Raw genomic sequence first — 10,628 nt, forward strand, 5'->3', positions numbered from 1 at the left:
AGGCAGAATAAATCCAGACACAATTTTCCACACATAATCTCTCATCACTTGTAAATCCCAAACCTACATGGAAAATATCCTTTGCCATCTGATTTAATCGGACCCAAAGGCAGACATTTGAAGGCGACTGATTTTGTGGTGCTCCCCAGGCTTTGGGTCTTTTTCCTTTTGCTCTAATGCAAAATTAGAGCTTTATAAAAACACCCGTTGGCGATTCACTGTTGTAAGTGCTTCCATATTGCTTTCCCACTTCCTACCATGCACAGACACTTGCATTTTGGTTGCAAGTTTGCGTAGGCAGATACAAATAGACAAATCAGACTTGTGACAGGGCCACCCTGATGTCCTCCCTGCTTCATGCTGCTCCAACCATCCCTTCCCACAGAGGTAAACAACAGGAGTCCAAAGAGGTGCGATAGTGCAAGAACTGTCCTGAGCTTGCAAAGACCTCATCCTTTTGGGGAAAACTGCCATGCCTGGTCACAGGGGACCTTTTCCTCTCTTCCAGATGCTTTGGCTTCGATGGGTAGGTCAAACCCAAAGCTTACCAAGAGGTGCATGAGGTTTTAGCCGCACAGTTTGCTTTAAAGTCAAGGGGAGCCACGCAGCTAAGCCTTGGCCAGCAGCTACGGTATGTGGCCTTTCATACCTACAACATTTATTGGTTTGGTGAGCACTGTGAAATGCTCTTTGGGTGGGCTTGAACTTCTCCCACGAAAAAACAATTATAGACTCCCGGCTGGTAAACACTGAGGCTTGCAGTGCTGCTCTGGGCTCTGCCTTTGAGTTGGCCAAACCTCTCAGCCCTTCGCCGCGTAGCGGCAGCTGAACTCCGATAGCATCAAATGCGGGATGAGGTCACAGCTTCCGAAATCCTACTGATCCTTACCCAAACACCGTGCAAAACCTTCAAACTCTCAAAATCATATATAAAATATCATGCTTAATAAGGCTATTGTATCACAGCAGGGCCTGGATTTAAGCTCTCTAAATCCTGGCTATTTCCTTAGGCACCGATTATTTGGTTTTCTCTAATGCGGGATTCTGCATGTTGTTTGTACAGCACATTTATGGTGCTGCACCTCTAAGCAAATTCTTTCTTCTAAGGAGCAGAGCTGGAAGGTTTTATGCCCCTGAATTTCTACCCTTTTTTGTGCACAAACACTCATTTTGCTTTTAACTACATTGCAATACACTAGAGGAGCTGCAAATGCACACGTGTCCACGTGCCCTCACTTCTTTCTCTGGGAGACTTCAGTTTGTTTGTTGTTGCTATTTAGCAGAAAGTTCAGCCAGTCCACATCTATGCCCTTGGCCTTTGCTTCTGAAATTCTGTCCCCACGAAGCCCATGAGAAATTTGTCTTATAAACCATCACCGCTAGCATTTCATTAGCCAGTTTTTACTCTGGAGCAAGACACAGTCCCGAGGCTGAGGCTTACTGTTTAATACACATCAGCTGAAACATCAAAGCTCCTGTGTTCACATATCTCCTCCAGCAATGTTGGTAGTGGCCACATCAGGATAACCTGATGTGAAAATAAAACAACAACAACTACAGAATGAGAAGGCAATATTTTGACTGCTTCTTTTTATTTTCTGCCTTTTACCCAACGCAGGGAAGAAAGCTGAGCAAAACAGTGTAAAAATAAACAGAAAAAATTCATCTCTCCAGCCTCAGCCAACCACTGCTGTCATCTGGGAAAAATACCCCCTTTCCCACATCTGCCCCTGTAGGCTTCCATCTGTAATTTACTGCGGTGAAAAAATTATCCAGGTACTGTTGGGTCAACATAGGACTTATAAAGTAAATGAGAATGACTAATGTGACATTATACCCCCACTGAACTCTTTCCAGTGGCCGTTTGCAAGCAGCTGAAGCCAATCCATCAGCGGATGTAACAGCATTTGTTTCTGAAACATCTGGTATATATCAATATGTAAATCACACAAAGAGATTTTGATCTAAATGCCTCATGTTTTTGTTGTTGTTGTCGTTTCAAGGAACTGTAACCAGCCACCACTCAGCATTACCTTTCATTTTCTTTTTGACTTTTGCTGTAATACTACTTAAATATTCAAATATTAACTTGTGATGATTATCCCAAGGAGTATTTTTAGCATTTTTTTCTGGAATCAAAGTATTTTATTACCAAAGGAATTTAAGTCTGTTGAATTCTGAATTAGACCTTAATTGTATGCCTTGTCAATCACTTTTAATCCAAGCGGCAGTTAGGGCAAGCAGACCTCACATGTTTTGGCAAGTCAATGGTAAAGTGACTTGGAAAACACCAAGGCAAGATGATACTGTGATTAAATAGCCAGGAAGGGACTCAGTTCCCATTCTTTGAGGGAACTTTCTCCAAAATGTGCCAGATCTCCTTTCCAGAAGATGATAAATACATTTCTGATGCAAAAATATTAAGGCTTCCATTTTAAACAGGGCTAGAAACTTCCTCCCTGGTCATGAATGCAGAGTGCTCGGCTTTTCTGAAACCCAGATCACTCGTTTTACAGCTTAAATATGGATTTGGGGGCTCCTTTTTGTCATATTCTTGACATGGAGGTTGAAATGAAAGAATGAAGACACACAGATGTTCATGAAAAAAGAAAGTAACCGAAGTACATTAAGCAATTTTTTTATATATTGTCAGTTAGGACCTTGATGTGGGTTGAATAGTATTTTGCAACACACAGGTTTTTAAAGGTTTTTATTTGCTTTGCAATGTTTCTCCTTGTCTTTAAATATTTCCATCCAGTACTTTCAATCCGAGAACTTCTGAACTGAGCCAAAGCCTGGGAGCCATAAAATGTAATTCACAAGAAATTATTATTACAAGAGGAAAAAAAAGGGCACTGACGAGCTGTTTTTCCTTATCTAGAGAGAGACAGAAATATGAAAAGGAAATAAATGGTTTTCTTGTTGAAAAGCAGGCCCTGGAAATTACTCCTTGTGGGTAGATTCCTGCATCCACACCGGGCTCTGCAGAATCACTTGGAGTCGGGGGGAAGGGAGGAGGGAAGATGGGCACGAGCGCTTGGAAGGATCGGTGACCTAGAAAATATTTTTAAAATTCCTTCAGTTCTCACAATCAGATAAAAGCATGGACAAAAAGCAAGTGACTCATCTTCTCTTGTTCCTTTCTAATAGTTTCCTAATGAAGTAATTACAATGTACTCATTTGGAAACATAGAAAATAGAAGACGAGACAAAAAAAATCTAGGGGAGGGGGGAGAATTCTAATTAGCTGATCACTGCCTCCCCGTGGATCTCTTACCACTCTAACACCCTACAAAGATCATGCTAAAATTTTCCCCGAATCAGACTTTTCTATACACTTTACGCATGCACACGTATACATGTAATTACCCACTAATTAGTACGATCACTTTTGTAGCCGAGCATGCACTGTAATGTGTATGTATCTGCTGTGTAAAGGGCCAGGTAAAGTTTCTAGGAGGAGGTAATTTCTTAATAACTGTTATTTGTCTAAGCTGGGAAGTCAGACAAGCTCCCAGGCACACAAAGCTGAAACAGAAGCAGCAAATTTCTTGTCTTTTACCCAAGACCATCACAGCTACAGCAAAATGCCACCAGGAGCATATTCTTATGAGACCTACTGAAATAAGGTCTCGATGAGCTGCCAGGACTGCCTGTTTATTAGAAAAATTTTCTTCAGAAATACATAAATGAATGTAGCTGAGAAACTTTTTGGAAATTTTGACCTAGACGATTGGGAGCAGAGGGGGAAAATCCTGCACTGATGTACTTGATCAAGTATGTGGTACTTGATTGTTATTTACAGAGTTTTCAGAGCAGGGTTTTAATTTACCTAGGGCATTTCATCTGCATGCAGTTCTGGACGGAGAGGGGACTCAGCTTGCACGCAACGAGCCGGCATCTTCGCTGCCTGCCTCGGCACCCAGCACGGAGCGTGCCCAAAGCAAATAAAACCGATGGGCCAAGACTTCTTCCTCGCAACCACGCATGCAACTGGCCCGCAGCGTTGCTCCCGCTGACAATACATCGTGTGTAGCTGACGGAGGAAGGGCTGCGTTTCGGCTTGCCAAGTGTGCAGATGCTGAAGATCCACAGGAAACATGCAGTCAAGTGCTGGAAAATTTATCTGCATGGGCTGGGGGTACACATGGCCCAAACCAAGCTGCAGCCAGCGGGACAGACCCCACAAGTACTGGCAGCGGCCAGCGGCTCTGCACGTATCTGCGGGGTGATCCCTCCCGAGTTCTTTTACAGCAGCAGGCATCTGTTTCCCCATCTGCTAAGGGGATGGATTTCTCTTTGGGAAAAAGCTTTGAGATCCAGGGGTGAAAAAAAAAATGCTTGGTGGCTACTAAATCAGAATTACATCCTTTGCTACCTGTTTTGGCTTTTTCTTTGCAGGGGTGGAAGCGAAGATGAGAATCAATCTCATGAGAAGGAAGAGACTCACAGTTTTTCACTAAAACTGTAAATGTTATTTTCATCCATCCATCCATCCATCCATCCATCCATCTATCCATCCATCATTAAACCAATAAAAATATTATGTAACAATTTAAATATTTATTCAGCCAGAAAAATCACTGTCTTAGCAAATGATATCCTTAAATCTTTTTTATCTTTCCAAGCCGAATGAGGCAAAAACCTAATTAAAGATGAAAAGTAAACCAGCCTCTTAAATTCTCCAAAGCTGGAATGGTAACACAAGTACGTCTTGCTTAACAGGGGAGTTTTATCATGACAGCTACCCTGCCAACTTTTTATTAAGGCTTAAACTGCGTCCAAACAATTTTCTTCACAGGAGGAACCCACTCCCTTCATGTGTCTACTGAGAAGAAAGCCCTTATTCTCCATTTTCCATCATCCGTGTACGTGGTCAAATTCTCCCTGGGTAACCGAGTGTGAAGCTAGCACTTTGGACTGAGCTGCAAACGAGAAGTGCTCTCATATATTATATTGCACCAGTTTCTGAAGCCTTCGTCCTCCCTCCTCCCTTTTTCTATCTTCTCTTTTCCATTCTCTGTTGAGTTATCCTCACAGAAGAGCCCAGCGTTGCCAAAATCAGGGTCTGGCGGGGCAAGGAGATGAATGTTGTGTTTTTAAAGTTAACAGAAGTTGGTTCCTCAGAGTTCATGCCGGTGTCACAGCATGTGCCGAACTCCTACACATTTTGAAACTTGATCTTACACCTTGCCTTTTATGAAGATGAAATCCTTGGCAGGTGATTATTTTGCTTTCTCACATCATATCAGACGGTTTAAGCACCAGTCTGGTTGCTAAAAGCCAGCTGTTGTGGAGTGAAAGAAAGAAAGAAAGAAAGAGAAATTCCCCCATGGAAAGCCCAAGCTTTCAGAAATCCCTCAGTGGCAAGCTGCTGCTGCTGCTAGCTCTGTGGTTTTCACTAGGTTTCATCGCAAAACGCTGAATGTGGGTGTTTTAAAACACTGGTCCCTTTATCAATAATAAATTAGGAAAACGTAGAAAGATGCAGGAAGCCAAAATTTTCTTTTCCTGGAAAACCAGAGAAGAGTAGAGGCCGGTAACTGTGCAGCAGCAAGCCCACGAGCAGCGTCCCGTGTTTACGACGGAGCTGATCTCCGGAGAGCATCGCTGCCTCCACCGCTGCCCTCCGCGCAGCATCAGTAGAAGGAAAACCACACCAACAACACGTGTGTGATGGAGATCTCTCCCTCCCAAACCCTCAGTGGGGCAAGCTGGGAGTTGCAACTCTTTTCAGTCCTTCCAACCCTCTCTTGAGCCCAGCCAGGATTATTTAGCTAATACCAGCTCACTCCTCCGCGCATCGTGATATATCTCCTTGGAGAGGTGAGCCTGCCTGTGCTCAGCCTAAGGGAAGGGCTATCTGTAGTGTCGAGAGGCTCAGAAATGGGAGCATCTCCATATTGCCAAGGCTGCCTTTCAATCTTTGTCTTTTACAGAGTCCTGGTCCAAATGGGTCAGGAGATGGGCAGCCTTCTCCTCCAGAGAGAGGCGAAGGGCAGGCTCCCGGTGACGGCTGTGCCTCGCACACAACTATCCCACCCACCATCCTCACCTTCAGCGTGTTGGCTGCACGCTGCAGAAAAGATCTCAAATAAATGTCCTTTGTCGCGATGCTGTGCCATCTACAGCAGCACATGAAAGAGCTGCCAGCGTGCTCTCCCTGACCTTGGTGACTGCTTTAAAAAAAATCTTCCTTTTTGTAAGAACCCTTTCCTCCTGCCGTGAGCCAGGGAAGGCCGTCCTGGACATTCCCACCCAGAAGGGGAGGAGACCGATGAGAGGCTCCACTGGTGAAACAGATGTGCTGGGAGAATTTTGTATCAGGAGCAGTGGGGCTAAATGGGACATGTCACGTAGCGTATAGTGTATTGGCAAGGGTTACACAGTGTTTCCTTCGCTGTTCGATAAAAATAAAATTTTTCATTTGCCAAGACTATCAAAGTAACTGTTTGTTCTTCACTATGACCAAAGGAAACAGTGTTTCTTCCACTATCAACAAAAGAAATATATTTATGTCTCAAACCGGCTTTTCCACGTGCACACACCCCCTCAGAAAGCTGCTTTTAAATCATTCTGAAATGAATTCAGTGTCTCTGCGCTGGATGCTCATTTCCTTAGAAAAGCAACTACGGGACGATTTTTCCCTAGTGCATCTCTCAAATTTGGACCAGCACATGCCGTTGAACTGTTTTTCCTTCCTTTCCTCCCTCTAATGCAATTTCTTGGTTTCAGCTACTGTGAGCCTGACCCAAATCCCATTGCGGTCCATGGAAAACCTCATCTGGGCTAGGGTGAGCATTAGCCCGGTTGTAACCCAGCCTTGCGGTAAAAGGGAAATGGAGGAGGAATAATTCTGGGACAGCTGGACTATGTCTGGTACCAGGTCTCTTCATTGCTTGTCTTTATTAGCTCATTAAGCACGTAACAAGAGGCTACTGCTGTCTGACCATAGCAAAACTCACATACACACTGTTTTCTCTATAAAAATACATTTGGACACTCTGTTAGTAAAATGAGCAGAACTCCCTGATGGAAAGGTTTTCTGCCTGCATATGCACTGTCCTCAGCCATCACAAGGAAAGCTTGTTCTCTCTGAACGTCCTTTAGGTCTCCAGCACACCTGGGGGTGAAAATGTTGTTCTAAAGATGCAATAAAAATAACTGATTCTGATTATAAAAGAATAATACTGCCATGCTGTTAACTCCTCACTTAATCCAAATCTAGGGTCATTGGAAATTTGGTGTGTTTGAACATCCAATATGCCAAATGCAAAGAGTGTTTGGCATCAATAATGTTGCATGAAGCAAAGAAATGCAAATAAGTTCATTTTATGTTTTGGCAAATGTCTGGCCAAATTGGTTTTCTTCTTCTTTGGGACTAATATTAAAGCATTGCTGACATGTCAAGGAACTTCTGGTTTGTTGTTCCCAGATTTGGGCAAGCTGGGAATTGCTTGTAGTGGTAGTTTTGCCCCTACCTCCAAGATCATAATTTTCCCAGTAGTAACTAATCTGTCTTATATGGAGGCTTAGAAGATTACCTGAGTGTGAGTATGAAAAATATGTATGGAGTAAGTGGAACTGGAATATGAAATCATATGCTGAAAACTGTTTTTTTCTTTGCTTACATAAGCAGAGAAGTTAGTAATGTAGAAGTCTCACTATACATTTTGCTACAATGTTCAGAAAAAAGTGTAGGTAAATAAGGAAGCATTGGTGTGATAAATTAGCATATTCTAACCTATCTGACCACCATATGAATATATATTTTGAGTATTCATACATGCAAGTATAGGCATCTAACACATATATATATGGATACCTATTTATCTTTCTGTTACTTAAATAATATCCACAGCTTTTTTTCCTAAAGTTTGCCCCCCAAAATGCAAAATTGATGTCTTCTGTAACCGTGTTATCTTGATGCTTGCTGCCAGCATGTGCAATGCTCTAACAGTACCCCCAAACACAAATACACACCTATATGCATATATACACCCACCCACATATATATATGAGGAAAACTGAAGCTCTGAATTTTCCAAGTGCAGCTACACCCTTTTGAGAATTGTTTACAGCTTTTGTCACAGTTATGAATGCATATAAGAGAAAGTAATTTCTCCATAAGAGTCCTGGGGACAAAACCAAGGCATGGTAACGCTGCTACCAGCACGTGCCATTGCACCTATGAGCATCTGATGGACACATTCACCTCTGGGATTTTTGTCTGTCTGTTTGCTTTAGGCAGGGACAGAAATAGTTTATGCAACTCTAAAAAAATGCTTTGAAAGGCATTGTGTTATGTTGATTATCAGCCCAGAAACACAGCTCTTTAAGAACTGGAATTGATTAATTCCTGCATATACATAGTCCTATATGTGTGTGCATGAGATAGTAGTATAAAATACTCAGTTAAGGCTTTTAAGATGGAAAATAACAGAACCGTCTCTGGTTCTTGTGCAGACACCGCAGGTAGGATTTCAAGAAGTTCTTGGTTTCTCGCTGGTTCTGACATTCATCGAGATATTCAGTGACTGGCTTCAGGAAAGCAGAATTAGATGAAGACAGCAACTTCAATCTCCCACTCTACACATAGGAACAGCACCGCTTGTCATGCCAGGCAAAAAAAAGAAAAAGAAAAAGAAAAAGAAAGAAAAAGAAAAAGAAAAAGAAAAAGAAAAAGAAAAAGAAAAAGAAAAAGAAAAAGAAAAAGAAAAAGAAAAAGAAAAAGAAAAAGAAAAAGAAAAAGAAAAAGAAAAAGAAAAAGAAAAAGCTTGTAGCTGAAGATACAATAAATCTTTCGATTTCCAAGATACAGTCAATATTTTCTTTTGCGAGAAGAAACAAGGATTGCTTCTAAAAATGAGTGCAGAAGACCTGGGAATGCTGCACAGAACAGTACATTTGTAGGTGGCAGGCTCATTATTTTGTTAACAGACGGATAAATCAAGGACTCCCTTGTTATTTTATTTTTGCAGTGTACTTTAAAAATACTCACACGCCCACTTAGTGCTTCCTCATTGATAACACCAGCAGCAGGGGGGAGACGGTGTCACCTTCGATAAACAGGTACTGTTGACATACGGCTTGTAAAATAGAACAATTTCAATAGGGTTAGAGCCAGCTCAGAGAAAAGGTGCAGATAACTCTGCCTTATCTAACAGTATTAGCCAAAAAATATGCCTGCGTATTTGAAGTCCCGTATTTGTCTGATCCACACATACTTTGTTGACACAGGGCCAAGACTAACAGCGGGTCTAATTGGTTGTACAGATCAGACAATGATGTTCAGGAAGATGAAAATAATATTGGCCCAATGAGATGTGCTTTGTGTTTAAAGGTTGTCGATTTTCTGCTCCAACTTGGGCTGGAGTCACAACAGCTGACCGCAGCCAGCACTTAAATGAGATTTAATGAAGCTGTTTGGCTCAGGGCAAGGTAACCAGACACACACATAGAGCGTGGATGAGAGAGCGCTCCTAATGCTCAGTAGAGTCTTTCCAAAAAAACAGATTGTTTTTTCCTTAAAAACAGCATGGAGATGATATAATTCCTGAATTTTTATGAGGCCTTTCCCAGGGGTCTGGAGATGGTTTCATATGTAACAAACACGAGCTCGGAGAGAGAAAAATGCAGAATACTGAGAAACCCACCAAACCAGAGAGCGATTATAAGAAAAAAATTGTGGGGAGGGTTAATGCTTGGAAAACGAGAGGGGAGAAGTGGTGGCATCACAGGTTTCCAAACCTCATTAAATATATCTTACTCATCCAGCCAGTAGCCCGAAGATCAGACACTGGGGTTAGCGCTGTGATATTTCATCACGACGGAGTTGTGCCTGTGGATACCATTTCGCCTTCGGAAAACGTTGCCTCTAAAAATGTATCCTGCACTTTTTGTTGAGTTTCCAACCAATGCTGGACTGTGTGGTTATTGTATCAGTCTGACTTTCTTTAATTTTCCCCACTTCTCATCCATTCCCTACATTGCTGATGGCTAAATCCCTCTGGAAACTCCCCTGCGTTCATCGGTGAGAGAATAGGTTTTCTGTCTGCCAACGCAACCCTTGGCAGACAGCGAAATGTCTCATGTATTTACTAGGTGAAATATCTGGATTATTGTCACAGTGTTGAACAGAGGTATCCACTCCTGTATCAGCACTAGCTCTACCCAGATGTTAGTTAGTTAACAGGATAAACGTCTGGTAAACGGGAGTGAGAACAGTCTTTATGAAACCAAGTAGACCTTAAATCAAAGACAGCTCTGCTAAAAAGCAACACCGAACTGCAATTGTTCCTATCTGTGAGGATTTTATCTTGCATGGATTTGCATCCCTTAAATTTCACCCTCTAAAATTAGTCTTAACCACCAAAAATTTGCCTGGCTTAGGCTCCAAGTGTGGTTGAACCACCAACTTCCATCCCTGAACCGATAAATTTGCCAAGGCTGTCTCAAAATTGGACACTGTTCATTAAAAAGTCAATCCAGTTTAGCTTGAAAGGTTCCGTCTTACAAATGAGCATGAACTAAAAAATGCTTTGTCCCAGGCCTCCCAAACTTGGGTATCCAGATAGAAGTCTGCCTTTTCTCTTATTTTCTAGTCTTCCCCTTTTTTCCCCCCATTT

Source organism: Harpia harpyja, chromosome 9 (assembly GCF_026419915.1).
Source record: "Harpia harpyja isolate bHarHar1 chromosome 9, bHarHar1 primary haplotype, whole genome shotgun sequence".
Lineage (NCBI taxonomy): Eukaryota > Metazoa > Chordata > Aves > Accipitriformes > Accipitridae > Harpia > Harpia harpyja.